The sequence below is a fragment of the Nyctereutes procyonoides genome, unplaced genomic scaffold (assembly GCF_905146905.1).
Source record: "Nyctereutes procyonoides isolate TBG_1078 unplaced genomic scaffold, NYPRO_anot_genome, whole genome shotgun sequence".
Taxonomy (NCBI): domain Eukaryota; kingdom Metazoa; phylum Chordata; class Mammalia; order Carnivora; family Canidae; genus Nyctereutes; species Nyctereutes procyonoides.
In genome coordinates this window covers 21,668,847-21,684,662 of record NW_026575040.1, presented here as the reverse complement: position 1 = coordinate 21,684,662, position 15,816 = coordinate 21,668,847, and positions in this window count along the sequence as shown.

The following is a 15,816-nucleotide window of genomic DNA, read 5'->3' as shown; positions in this document are numbered from 1 at the left end:
GTAAGGGAGCCCAGGAAATGCCTCCATAGCACAAGGCAGAGCAGAGAAAGGGCAGAGAATGGATAAGAAGCTGCAGAGAGAACACAAAACAACTATCCTTTTCCTCCAGAGCTTTTTCTCTGATGCCTCTATGGCTAGATATTTTTCCTGTGCCTTTGACATATGGTCTCCTGTTGGTGTTTCATGGTTGAGAGCAAGTGAGTGAGGTTAAAAGTATGTGTTGCTTTTACCTAGTCTGTGTCTTCATAAAAAAGTACCCAATTTAGACCAGGATACCTGAATTCTGGTCTGTTAAACAAAAAATTATTCATAACACTTGCTAAACAGTAAGGCAGGCTTTATTCTGGACTACTGTGATAGGATTTTGCAGTAGAGGAAAGAGAGTGAACTCAGAGTAAGGGGGTCAATTGTCAATTTGACAGAAAATTACTAAGAGGAGACATCAGGGGTGTGGAGGGAGTGTCCTGGCTACACTTACCAAAGTGGATTCTTGCTGAAGGCAGGCCAAGTGATTAGCTATCACCTGGTAGGGGAAGAGGACTTTGGTTAGATATTGGGGGTGGGGGAATCTGGCTACAGTGACTGAGCAGGATTCTTGCTAAAACTGTACTCTTGAAAACATGCCCAAGAATGGGGCCTGATCAGGCTCAGAGGAGCATGTCTAGGGTTTGGTCAAGGAAAGAGTCTTTGCCAGGTTTTAGTTCTGTTGATAACTTGGTTAATATTAGGCAAGTCACTTAATCTCTTGTATTTTATCTGTAAAATGGAGTCAATAACATTTATCCAATCTTTCTCATCAGGGTTAAAGAATCAAATGGAGTAACAGTTAAAAGCAAGCTGCAAAATCAATGTGGGAAGATAAGTTCTGAGACTAGAGCAGGAGCTGAAGGGATTATCTTTACAGGGAATGTGATTCTTGGTGTACAGGTTGTGTGGCTTGGAGGTCTGGCTAACAACACACAAGGAATGTGGCAGAGATAGTTATCTACCTTCCTTCCCATCTTACATAGCATTTGAATTTGGCATATGGCTGCCCAGGGACATTCTGGTTTCAGTTTCCCTTACTGTGTGGACATGTGGGTTGAGTAAATTCTCTTCAGTAGAATGTGAAAAGTGATGTGTGTCACTTTCAGACTTACCTCAGAACCTCCTCCATGAACATTCCCTCTTCCATGTCCTTCCCTTTTTTTCCCTGGAAGGGAGGCTAACAGAGTAATCTAGAAGCTATAAAAAATTGAAGAACTATCACCAGTTCTATCCTTCCCCAAAATCTTCCTACCCCAAAATCCTCCTCAGTAAACTCAACACTCATTTTACTATTATGTGAGAGAAATAAACTTCTATATTCCTTTAAATTCTGGGGTCTCTTTGTTGTAGTAGCTTAGTCTACTCTAAAACAGGCAGCAGAACATTTCCTATATTTCTGCTCAGAATGTGTTTTGGCTCTGTCAGTATGATGATAGAGTAGGAGGGAGTACTGGAGATTTGAGATGGGTGAGTAGTATCTTGACAGAAGCCATTGGTAGGAATCTCCATCTAGCCACAGTAGGATCTCCAGATACCAGGGCTTGCAGGAAGCAGACATCAACAAAGAGGTTGGAGGAGAAAAATATGAGTTAGTGTACTTTTAATGTTTATTCACAAATAAATGAGAGATACTTGGGGGAACAGGGAGAACAGTTAATTCCTATATGAACATGCAAAGGCTATTAGCTGCAAAAGTTGCAATAATAATTATTTTTAATGACATCTGATTTTCACTTTGTATCAGAATGCTTTGGGCTGCAAGAAACAGCTAACTTGAATAAGTTAGGTTAACTAATACATATGTTTCTCATTTCGCATAGTAAGAAACACCAAAGTGGAATGGGCTACAGGCTATGTGTAATCATGGTTCTCTATCTGTTCTATGTGATTCTCTCAGCTCTTTTGTTCTCCATGTAGATGTTTTCTTCTCAGGTTGGCTTTTCTGATCATCACAAGATGGCTATCAGCAGAAGTTGTGGCAATATTCTCACTTTATCTCTAGTAAGAGACAGGGAAGGGCAAGGAAGGAAAGAAAAGAAAGAGGATGAGAAAAAGGAAAAAGAGAGAGAGAACTGTTCTCCCAACAATAGGATCAGGTTCTTCACTTTGGTCTTATCGGGTCACCTCAAATCATGTGTCCAGCCCCAACAATAACTGTTCTCAGGGAAATGAAGTGCTCCATAAGCTTAAGCCAAACTCCTGATCTTAATTGGCAAAGAGCATGGGGTTGTCATGATGGTCTTGACCAATGGCTTACAAACTTTGACTTGTAGGCCAAATCCAGCCAACCACTTTTTAATTATGTCTTAAGAGGTAAGGATTTACCTCTTTAAATGGTTATGCCTCTTGGCCTACAAAATCTAAAATATGTACTATCTGGCTCTGTAAGAAAAAGTGCAGACTCCTAGACTAATCAGGATCTGTGTCTCTGGAGATGGGGATGGTGAGCCACCGTTTCCTTGAAGCACATGCATAGTATTGGGAAAATTCTCAAAATGCTAGAGAAGGTCACTTGAAAATATGAGGATGGAAATGACTAATTGACAATGTCAAATACTCATACTTTGGTTAACTGTGTCACAATTCCCTCTATTAGTGCATATTGCTAATGCTAATATTTAGTATGCTCATTATTTTGTGATGAACTCTGTTCTAGGTATAATAATCAAAACTTGCCTGCAAACAATTTCTCATACCTAATCTTGCCCAAACATGTAGGACTCTCCCTGACTTTTTGTTTTGGGTGTAGTGAGGGAAATGAGAGAATGAAAGGGCTCACATAATATACATATAATGTGGACTATTTAGTTTCTAGGGTACCACATTAAATGATACAAAAGTAATGAGATATTCTCAGTACAGACTGGGGTGACCCATAAATCCTATTCAATTAAACTCTCCAAAAGGTTTAAACAGTAATATAAAATTTGGTCCTGTGTTTTGAATGTAGTTAGATAAATGTGCAATTTAGATTTTAAAAATCAATGTAAATTAGTCTTAATCTGAATTCACTTTAAGAGAAAGGCAATAGTTCAGGATATAGTATAATGATTATAAAGCAATTTTTACTGTTGTATTTATTTTTTAATGTCTAATATATTCAGTATCTAGGACAACACTACAAAAAGGTTTGAAAAAAGATAAAATACCAGATCATGGTGGGTAAAATGATTGCTATCTATTTACTTAAGAGGTTCTGAGATTATGGTTTAGTTTAGGATTTAATGGAAAAGACTGATACTGGGAATAGAAGTCCAGTGGTAAAAACCATAATCCTTGTCAAATTATCTAGGGACACAGAGAAACTGACCAAGAGGCAAGGGGAGAACATTTACAAAATTTCTTATTGTCTACAGTGAGGGATGCTGGCTCAGAATACAGTGTTGTGTGAGGTGTTGATTTAGATCACTACTTAAAATATGATCTTAGGGGCCATAAAAAAGAATGAAATCTTGTCGTTTGTGACATGGATGGACCTAACGGTATTATGTTAAGTGAAATAAGACAGAGAAAAAAAATACCATATGATTTCACTTATATGTGGAATCTAAAAAACAAGGCAAACAAATAAAACAAAATGGAAATAGACTCATTAATGCAGAGAATAATCTGGTGGTTGCCAAAGAGGTGAAGAATGAGGGGGAAGAGACAAAATAGGGGAAAAGGATTAAAAGGTACAAATTTTTAGTTATAAAATAAATAAAACATGGCAATTTAATATACAGCAAATGTATATAATAATATGTAACAACTTTGCATGGTCAGATATGGTAGCATGATTTGTAGTGGGGATCACTTTGTAATCTATATAAATATTGAAACACTATGGTATACACTTAAAACTAATATAATATTGTATGTGTCAAGTGCACTATAATAAAGGAAAAAAAAGTTGCCTGAGGCAATTTTGGTGAAGTTTACTGTTTGTAAACTACAAACTGCAATGTGATCATTAAACATTATGATTATTCTTCTATTTTATTTTTTTATGCCACTTCCCTCATCTATTCCTCATTGCTCCTAAAATCAATATTGGAACCCAATTCCTGACAAGCGAAGAAGATTGCACCCAAAAGCATGGCATTCTAGGCCTGAGAGGGCAGTGTGTGAGTGTGAATGTGTATATGTGTGCACTTCTCTGTCCTGGTTACAAGAATTAATCATTGATCAGATGGAATAATAAGAATCAAATACTAACTGCAATTCACTGAGCCAGGTGCCATACAAATCTCTTCACATTTATTATTTCTCATCCATGTAGGTACACTTTGTGTTACATATTGTTCCTGGCCTATAGATAGAGGAAAACAGGCTTGGAGAGGTTTGATAACCTGTCCAAGCTCACACAGTAGGGAACAGAGAGTCTGGATTCAAAGCTTAAAGAAAGTCCAGTTCTTTCTGCAGCCACAGAACCTCTGCTATGGGATAACTGGTGTGTCCTGAAATGATTTGCCTTCTGCCAGGCAGGGAGATCAGCAATCAGTAAACTTCTTGTGGCTCTCCATTCTTTCTCTGGAAGTGGAAGACCTTTAAGAAATTAGAATAATTATTCTTGGAAACCTGGGGGAGGGAGCTGGAACTCTCTCTCTTTTCAATAAAATAACAATAGTAGTACTTAACACTTATGGAGAGATTACCATGTATTCCATGTATTACCTGGGAGGTAAGCTTTATTATTACCCCGATTTTTCCATTTCTGAATGGAATCAGGGAAAAGCTGAGAAATTTGCCAAGATCACATGGATACTAGAGGCAGATCCAGGATTCATGTCTAGACCATTTGAAGGGCACTCACTGAGCAAATTCCCTGGGCAAGGCAATCAAGGTGGATTTGCAGCTCTGCAGACAACTGACCAGTCAGTTTGGCCCCTTTGAAGCTCCTGAGCCTCATTTGAGTCCCATCTGTATAATAGGGGTGAATTACGTCCTGGTGGTCCTCCCCTCTGATTCTCCCTGGGGATGGGAGGAGTATAGAGATCATGAATGTGAGAAGAGAGATTCTTCTACCTGTGCAATTTTTCTTGAGGAATGACTTTTGTTTTCATGGCACTCTGGCCTGTGAAGACAGCTGGGTAAAGTCCAGAAGCTAGGAAACCATTTAGGGCCCATCCAAGATTTGGAAAAAAAGAGAGAGAGAGAGAGAGAGAGAGAGAGAGAGAGAGAGAGAGAGAGAGAGAGAGAAAGGGCAATGAGATGCGCATGACTTGCCAAATAGGAAATCATATTTCCTGTGCAGTAATCACATCAGAGATTTGGTTGGTAGGTCAGAATGGGGTCAGGCATTTTTCCCAAAGCAGCTAACTTGCTTGTATTTTGGCATCAGTTACTCTCAAGAACTCTTCCACCAGAAGGGCCAAGTCAAAACAAGCTAGGACCCAGGCTTTTAGTCGCCAAGACTCTCCTGAGTAGACCCCAGCATGGAGTACTTACGAGCACCAGGTAGCAGCTGCTCCAGAAACCTATCAGCTTTAGTGCTGCTTGAGGCTCTGATGGTCTTCATAGCTGTACCACTTGGGCCCAGTATCTGGTCGGGCTCATAGTAAAATCTTACGGAAGTTGCCAATTCATTCTTCTAAATTTTTTTTAAAAGATTTTATTTGTTCATGAGAGCCACACCAAGAGAAGCAGAGACATAGGCAGAGGGAGGAGCAGGCTCCCTGCAGAGAACCTGTTGTGGGACTTCATCCCAGGACCCCAAGATCATGACCTGAGTAATAGGTAGACGCTCAACCACTGAGCCACCCAGGCGCTCTTCATTCTGTCTTTATGGACACTTCACCTGTCTCAGAGACATTTTTCCCACCTAAAAATGGTATATACTTATGGGATCATTTGAAGTCAAAATGGGATAATGTTTATAAGCAAGCTTGGTAAACTTCAAAGCATTACACAAATATAAAGGACACAAGAAAGCTCTTTCTTTATTACCACATCGCAAATATACACGAATAGCCAAACTGTCTGGGCTCATGGCGATTAGGGTACAGGGAAATGAGGGACCAGGAATCCTACTTCACAGGGCATTTTGGAGAAGTCAATAATAAACTGAAAAATGTAGAGAATTTACTTGAGGAACATTTTGTAATAGTATTCCCCCAACTTGCATAAGCCTCATTGTTTCTGCACTGGTCTCTAAACAGTCTGAGAAATTTCCTCAGTCGGTGAACCTACTGTGGTTCATTCAACAAATGTTTCAGTTTCTTCCCTTCAGGACACAAGAGAGAATTGCATTTCCCTGTGCTTCCTTGAAGGTGGTGTATAGTGTGTGCTGGGAATTCTCTGTTTGTCTGTTAGATATACTGCCTACCCTTCCTTCTCTGCTCTGCTGTAGAGCAGAGGACTGATCTCTGGGGACTGCATAGTCCAGGTAACTTAATAATTTTGTCAGCATCTAACCTAAATGTTAGATAAACTGTCTCTTTTAAGATTCAGATGAAATTAATCTATCAGCTTCATGGATTGTCTTGGTGTCCTGAACGGATCACTTTTTTTTTTCCTCCCAGATATGGAATTATCCATTTTATTTATCTATGCCCACTCCACAAACTCACAATTTTAGGCCTTTGTATATGTAACATACTTTCCTAAATGTTTGTGAAAGGAGGCAGTTTATGTCACGGATGGGCAAACACCTTAGAACTGAATAGCAGATATTCTGGTTATTGTTTTTTTTTTTTTGTTGTTGTTGTTGTTCTTTCCATCAATTCAGGCTTTCATCCTTCATAAACATTGTTCATCCTTTTCTTTCCTTTGCCCTTCCTTCTAAACCCAGCTCTGGGCCTCCCTTTGTGCAACCAAAGATTATTAATAGCTCTGTCAGATGAGGGGACATATTCTCCCTCCTCCTCCTCCTCTTCTACCTGACTCTTCAGTGGGAAGGGAGCTGAACAGAGATACATTCCACATCGACATGGATTATATCACCCTCACACCCTCCTTTATAGCTTCAGAATACACCTGCAGGTACAGCCAACTGGAGTTTTGCTGCCTACCCCCTCTATACACACACCTTGTGTTCCAGTTTATATTGACTTTCTTTGATTTTGCTTATCATAGGTATGGGACAGTCTTAAAGGTACTGACCAAGAGAAAAGGGGCCAACGAGGCCTGGGCTGTAATAAAGACCGTAGACTGACAGGGCTAACATGCACTGCCGACCACAGTGTCTTCCCAGTGGAGTGTGTGAACCCCAGCTGGCTTGATACCAAACTTTGGTCAGCTGTTAAACTTACTCTCTTTTTATATTCCCCGAATGAATGACACCATATAATGTTTGTCCTTCTCCCATTGACTTACTTTGGGGAATATAAAAAATAGTGAAAGGGATTATAGGGAAAAGGAGAGAAAATGAGTGGGAGATATCAGAGAGGGAGACAAAATGTGAGAGACACCTAACTCTGGGAAATGAACAAGGGGTAGTGGAAGGGGAGGTGGGCAGGGGGATGGGGTGATGGGGTGATGGGCACTGAGGGGGGCATTTGACGGGATGAGTACTGGGTTTTATATTATATGTTGGCCAATCAAACTCCAATAAGAAAATATACAAAAGAAAGAAAAGAAAAAAATAAACTTATTCTCTGAGTAGAGAGGTCCTCTAGGGCCTTAAACAGAGTTGTTCATAGTTTGGGGAGTTTTGGATCCTGGCCACCTCTCCATTTCTTTCTACCACAACACAAACTATCAAAACAAATTCCTCATCATTACTGGGAAATCAACCCAAAACATATGCCACACCTCTTTTAGCTCAGCATTGCTCCACATTTTCCCCTTCTCCTCACTGGTGTCCTCTTTCAGGTCCCCATCCCTTGCCTGGACCAGGACTATCTCCTATGGTTCATGTGCCTTCCACCTCTTCTCTAACCTGTTTGTCCTCTACACTACTGCTGGTGAGCTTCCTGGAGTCAGGTGCAACTTAGCCCCTTCTCTGTGTATTTTAATTAGAAAAATATTATCTTTGTGGATTTTTATCATAATAATAGAGGTAGTACTTGCTCATAAAAATACAGACAATAAATATTTAGACAGAAAAAATGAGAGTCCTTCTGACCCTGTTCTAAGCACTCCCTAGAGGTAGCCACAGTTGATAGTTTATTTTGTTTCTTTCCATACACTTTCCCATGTATGCACAAACATGTACACAGATATAAATATATGCACACATATATGTATACATAAATGCACATTTCAGTACATACTTCCTGCAACTTGATCTTTCACTTAAAAATATATGGAGAGATCTTTCCATGTCAACACATATCAACCTACACTTTGTTTGAAAAGGCTGTGAAATATTTCATTTATTTTATGGATTTACTGATATTTATTTAAGCAATCTCCTATTGATGAACATTTAACCTGGTAACAATTTTCACTGTTATAGACTATGTGATTCAATGTCATATCTACCTTTCTTTTTTTTTAGATTTTTAAATGCCTGCTGATCCTTGCTTTTTTATAAAAGACATATAGCATTTATAAAAAATAAAAAAATTAAGTCATAAATATACAGTTAAAAAAATCAAATGGCATTGCTACATTTATAATGAAAAAGAGCAAACCCTTGCCCCCCACGACCATTCTGCAGTCCCAATTTCAACTCCCCTTATGCAACTTTTTGTTTTGTTTTGTTTTTATAATTCTAGTTAGTTAACATACAGTGTAATATTAGTTTCAGGTATGCAATATAGTGATTCAACACTTCCATACAACACCTGGTGCTCATCACAAGTACATTCCTTAAATCTCTATCACCTGTTTAACATATTCCCCCATTACCTGCCTTTTGATAACTATCAATTTGTTCTCTCTCATTAAGAGCCTGTTTCTTGGTTTGCCTCTTCCCCCCCCTTTGCTTATTTGTTTTGTTTCTTAAATTCCAGATATGAGTGAAATCATGTGGTATTTGTCTTTCTCTGACTGATTTATTTTGCTTAGCATAATAATCTCTAGCTCCATCTATGTCATTGCAAATGACAAGATTTCATTCTTTTTTGGCTGAGTAATAGTTCATTGTGTGTGTATATATATATTATATATATATAAAATGATATATTATTATATTATATATATATCATATCCTCTTTATCCATTTATCAATTGATGGACATTTGGACCGCTCCCATATCTTAGCTATTATAAATAATGCTATTATAAACATAGGGGTTCATGTATCCCTTTGAATGAGTGTTTTTGTATTCTTTGGGCAAATACCTAGTAGTGCAATTGCTGGGTCTTAGGATAGTTCTATTTTTAACTTAAATTTTTTTTATTTAAATTCAATTTAGTTAGAGTATATTATTAGTTTCAGGGGTACAATTTAGTGATTCATCAATTGCATATAACACCCAGTGCTCATTACATCAAAGTGTCTCCCTTAATGCCCATCACCTAGTCACCCCATCCCCTCACCTACTTCCTCTCCAGTAACCCTCCGTTTGTTTCCTATAGTTAAGAGTCTCTTATGATTTGCCTCCCTCTCTGTTTTTATTTTTTTCTACCTTCCCCTATGTGTATGTTTTGTTTCTTTTTTTGTTTGTTTCTTAAGTTCCACATATGAGTGAAATCATATGATAATTGTCTTTCTCTGATGGACTTATTTCACTTAGCATAATAATCTCTAGTTCCATACACATCATTGCAAATGGCATTTTATTCTTTTTTGATGGCTAAGTAATATTCCTGTGGGGGGTATGTGTCTTTGTGTGTGTGCGTGTGTGTATACTACATCTTCTTATCCATTCATCTAACGATGGACATCGGGCCTTTCCATAGTTTAGCTATTGAGGACATTGCTACTATAAATGTTGTGGTTCATGTGCCCCTTCAAATCTGTATTTTTATATCCTTTGGTTAAAACCTACTAGTGCAATTGCTGGGGTGTAGGGTAGGTAGTTCTATTTTTAACTTTTTGAGGAAACTCCATACTGTTTTCCAGAGTAGCCGCACCAGTTGCATTCCCACCAAACAGCGCAAGAGGGTTCCTCATTCTCCACATCCATACCAACACATTTTATTTCTTATGTATTGATTTTAGCCATTCTGACAAGTATGAGGTGATATTTCATTGTAGTTTTGATTTGCATTTCCCTGATGATGACTGATGCTGAGCATCTTTTCATGTGTCTGTTGGCCATCTGTATGTTGTCTTTGGAAAAATCTCTATTCATGTCTTCTTCCCATTTTTTAATTGGATTGTTCATTTTTTGGGTGTTGAGTTTTATAAGTTCTTTATACATTTTGAATAGTAACCCTTTATCTCATGTCATTTGCCAATATCTTTTTTTTTTGTCATTTGCCAATATCTTCTCCCATTCCATAAGTTGCCTTTTAATTTTGTTGATTGCTACCTTCCCTGGACAGAAGCTTTTTTATTTTGATGTAGTATCAATAGTTTATTTTTGCTTTTGTTTCCCTTGCCTCAGGAGACAATATCTAGAAAGAAGTTGCTATGGCTGTTATCAAGAGTTACTGCCTGTGATCTCTTCTAGGATTTTTCTGGTTTCAGGTCTCACATTGAGGCCTTTAATCCATTTTGAGTTTATTTTTGTGTATGGTGTAAGAAAATAGACCAGTTTCATTCTTTTGCATGCAGTTGAACAGTTTTCTCAGCACGACTTGTTGAAGAGATTGAAGTTTTCCCATTAGAAGTTCTTTTCTGTTTTGCTGAAGATTAACTGGCAATATTGTGGGTTCACTTTTGGATCTTCTATTCTGTTCTATTGATCTATGTGTCTATCTTTTTCCAGTACCATACTGTTTTGATTACTACAGCTTTATAATATAACTTGAAGTCCAGATTTGTAATGCCTCCAGTTTTGTTTCTCTTTTTCAAGATTGCTTTGACAATTTGGGGTCTTTTGTGGGTCTATACAAAATTTAGGATTGTTTGTTCTAGCTCTGTGAAAAATGCTGTTGATATTTTGGTAGGGATTGCATTAAATGTATAGATTGCTTTGGGTAGTATAGATGTTTTAACAATATTTTCTCTTCCAGTCCATGATATGCAACTTCTTTTAACATCTTTACTTGTACTATGATCTCATTTTTCTCTTATAATTTGTATTTTCTCTAGAATTTTTAACTGTCCTATTTCTTCAGTTTCTTAGTTATCCATGTGTATATTACTTTTTCACTCCAAATTTATTAACAGAAGTGAAAATCTTCTTTCTATACTTTTGAACTCTTTGGTTACTCCAACAGTTTTTTCCTTCTTAGAGATATTTTTTCTACTAATTCCTGTCCTCATTTTGTAGGGAGGAATCATTTATCCTTCCTAGGATTACTATACAACCAACCTTTTGCCTCTCTCCTATGTTGAATGTCCTATTATTTCAGTGATAGTTCTAACTTTTTCTAGTTTACTACTGTGTCCATAGCACCTTGCACAATACCTCCACAGAGTAAACACTTAAATAGGACTAGCAGAATGAATGAAATGTGTGATTGAATTAATGTCTTATTGCTGGCCTGGATCATTGGGTGAGCCTCCAAATAAATAGCATATCTCCACTTTTGCTAACAATTTAGTGAAATCCCTAGGGAATAAATTTGAGGAATGTGGATAATAAGTAAACACACAAGTTTGAGCTTCATGGTCTAGCATAGAGTGGAATCCGTGGCAGTAGAAAAGTAAAAAGTTGGCTGGTCTTTGCAGGAACTCAGCCTCTTGTCCTTGGCTTCATTAGCTCTCTATTCTATCCAACTGAGGCAACCAGCTAGCTGTTGGCAAGCAACTCAGGAACTAGCTTGGTAAACTGGCCCCCATATTACTTCTCCTGGCTTTCTGCCCCTAATGATGATTGCTATTGTCCTTGAGTTTAGTCCAATTCCTCCCAGCAGGCTGCTCTTTAAGGATACTTCTTATCAGCAGTTTCTGCCCCAACAAGGTGAGGAGGGCTTTCTATTCTTATAATGACTCTCTATGTGTTTTGTCCAGACCAATTTACTGCTGAAACCCACCTTCACTGAGTAGAGCTTTTCTCTAAGCTCCAGAGGTTACGGTCAACCTTTCTTCAAAAGTCTTTCTTCCAAAACCGTAAATCATTAATTTTTTTGCCTTCCACTGTACTTTTTCAGGCTCAGCCAGCATTACCCTTTCCTTGCCCACAGTTCAGAATTGCAGGGACCTCACTGAACACAGACTATTCACAGGCCCTCTTTGACTCTCGGATTTTCATGGAGCAGACTGCCCCCAAGTAAAAAGCATGTTCTGACACAATGTATTTCAAAAGTCTTGGTTGTCAGGGGCTGTTACTCTTATCTGATTGCACAGATGTGGAAGCTATCCAGGAAGTAGGTAAAGGTGAGAGGGCACCCATAGAAAGGGGATGAAAGGGTAGATTAGAGGAGGCAGGAGGCTAACTAGAGTGCAAGGTGGGTGCTGGAGGCGATTTTCTGTCCTGTTTCCAAGGTGGGAGATTTTTCCTCAAAAATAATGTTGGTTCATTCTTAACAAGGACCTATTCTATCTATGCTCATAATAGGCATATATCATCTCATTGGACCTTTACCATAGCTCCACAAGGTAGGAAATAGGAGAAAGAATGGAAGAGGGTCAGGGTGTCCAGGACTGTGGGTATGGCATCCTATCTCCCTATGGTAGAACCAGGCATGCACTGTTCACATCTCCTTTCTCGCAAGGCCATGCTACCCAAGTTGCCACAATAGCCTCTGTAGATAGCCATGCCTGAAGCTTTTTCAAGGTGTGCCTAGCATCACAGCCTGAACCTCAGTGACATGATACCCAACATGAGATAAGTGCTAGGGTGACCAAGTCTCCCAATTTGTGAGTGTACCTGGAATGTGGGACTTTCTGTGCTGACATAAGAAAAGTCTTGGGCAAGCCAGAACAAATTGGTCACTCTATGACAACATGGATAAGCCACATCTACTCCACAGTTCCCCACTGGGTTGGCCAAGTTTTGTCTGACCCCTGGCCTCATCATGGTCCTTTTTGTCTCTCTGTCTGACCTATTTCTTCCTCTCACTTCCTTAGATATTAGTCCCTGATAAGCATCTTGCACATCCAATTCTATTTGATCCTCTGCTTCTGGAGAACCCCCTAAAAATTCTCAGGGCCATAAAGCATCAATGCTCTGGAGGAAAGCCAAACCCCAACCAACCAAGAGCCCTAGGCAGAAAGGGGTACGGTATATGAGAGGGAGTGAAGGCAGAAGATCTGATATTTCTGATCTCTGACACAGAGACTATCCAGTTGTAAAAGTTACAATACACAGAACCAGGCTGATGATATTCTGACTTGTTAACTGCTCATTGATGATGAGAGAAGAGGAAATAGCCTACCAGTAACCAGAAACATTTGGAACAACACAAGGAGTGATGAGCAATACCAACTTGCTCAAACATTTACACAATTATTCTTCCTCCCCTTTGCAGGCATATTCTTGTCACCTTCTGGCCTCAACTTCTCGGCTATACTCTTCTAATCCTACCCACACTTTGCATTGTGGCTACGTTTTGGTGAGGATATCTTTTTACTGATTTATTACTCTTTGGATCCAGGTTTCTCAACCTAAAAATGGATTTTGGTGAGGATGTAACTCTTCAGTTACAAAAAAAAATCCTATTCCGGCAATGATGTTTGTCCTTAATTCTAGGTCAGAGGTGATGCCTTTCCTTTAGGAAAATCTACTTCCAAGCCCAGAGTGGTCACATATGTCTACCCTACTCAAGTGTGCATAAAGATGTCACATGCCTCTTTGCTACATCTCTTAAGGCTCTTGAAGTTGCCAAGGCAGGATGGTTTGGGAACAGACGTTTGGACAGAAAGGTTGATAGTAGTTGAGGAGGCATCTCTTCTGATAGTCAAAGTCTTCTCTTTGTGACAACTCTGCCACATCCACATCACATACTTCTTTACACTTCATCACACCTGTTCACACTTAAGGACATTGAAAAATCAATTAACAGCATCTTCTAGGTGTTCACACATCACTTTGCATCAAACCAACCATTCCTTTGGCAGCAGCTGACATTTGCCATCTCATTGGAAATTTCCCAAGGAATGAATCAAAATACAACCAAACTTGACTGCAAAATCTTTGGGAAGATTAATAAGGTCCACAAACAAAGTTGAAAGTGGGAGTGAAATCTCTTATTTATTTTAATGGGACAGCCATTGCAATGTGTGGTGTGTCAACTGTCACTTGCTCTGCACTTGACCTTGGGAAAAAGAGAATTACCTCTGAACTTAGTTTCATCATTAGAATAGTGTAGGTAATACTTATCATTTTATCTCACAGGCTTGAGGTTCTAATGAAATGCTATGTGTGAAAGCACTCTTGCTGAATAGCAAAGAACTATGTCCATGTATGGTATTTTAGTATACTGCAAAAACATAAACTGTAAAACAAATCAAACAATTAATCCAACAGTAATATATAGATGAAGAAACTCATCAGAAAGTCTGGTAAATAAAAACAAAATAAAATAGTGGTATTGACCATTATTGGTAGCACAGCCATTTAGAATGAAGTCTTATAAAGAAATTATCCTGCAAGGAATATTTCTTACCTGATTTATCCTGCAAGGGATATTTCTTTACCTACAACCAGGACACCAAAAGTTTGACTGAAATAGTTTTACAAGGACAGCCCTGGTGGCTCAGCAGTTTAGTGCCACCTTCAGCCCAGGGCATGATCCTGGGAACCCGGAATCGAGTCCCACGTTGGGCTCCCTGCATGGAGCCTGGTTCTCCCTCTGCCTGTGTCTCTGCCTCTCTCTCTCTCTCTCTCTCTCTCTCTCTCTCTGTATGTGTGTGTGTGTGTGTGTCTCATGAATAAATAAATAAAATCCTAAGGAAAAAAAAAGAAATAGTTATACAAGAAGCCATTCTTAAAGACTGGCCTAAAAAAGGCACAGAGAGGTTGAGTAATTTGTTTGAGGTCATACTGCCAGTAAGTATTGTAGCTAGGATTCAGTTCAGGCAGTCTGTCCCCAGATCTGTACATGTAGCATTCACTATACTGTATCTCTGAGAGAGGAAGAAAGAAGGTGAAAGTAAAGTGTGTGATTGAGAGTCTTTGAGTAGAGCATGGAGAACAAAAGTAATCTGTGCAGAATGTGCTGTGACAAGCAGATCTGAGCACTGGCAGGAAGCTGTGGGGAAGGAGAGACCAGGGCAGCCGGCAGCCCACTCTGATAGGCAGCAGAGGGGAGAGGTGAGCCATATTTTCAGCAAGAGCAGCTCAGCAGCAGCATAGACAGGTTGAGAAATGCAGAAGTTGATTCTCAGACATGAGACCTACACGTTACTAGTGAATGACAGGCTGAGATCATGGGTGTCTGGAAGCAAGAGGACTGCACTATAAGCTTCAAATTTTTGAGACACAGCTTCATACACACACATGTCAGAACAGCGATAATAACCACAGCAGCATTGCCAAGCAGAGGACACCAGCAAATTTGCACTAGCATTTCTATGTAAAATCTTAAGATTTTGTAGAGAGCTCTGAGTCAGGCCCTTAGTCATCATCAAGGCAAATGTGAACCATAAAGGCCAGAGAGAATAAAAGCCACTAGAGTGCAAAATCCAAGTCACCACTTGTCAGTAAAATGCCTCCCCCAGGTATCCACACAGTGGGATAAAACTCCTCCTATTTTCAGTGTCCATACTTTGATTGAATCTCACCATTTCCCAGAATTTGAGGGAAACATGCAAAAGGATCCTTCATTCTGCTGTCTGCTCTAAGGTTTTCCTGTCTGCCTTTTTCCCCATAGGCATGGGAATTGGATATTGACTATTATTCTAGCTCAACAATGACTTTCTGG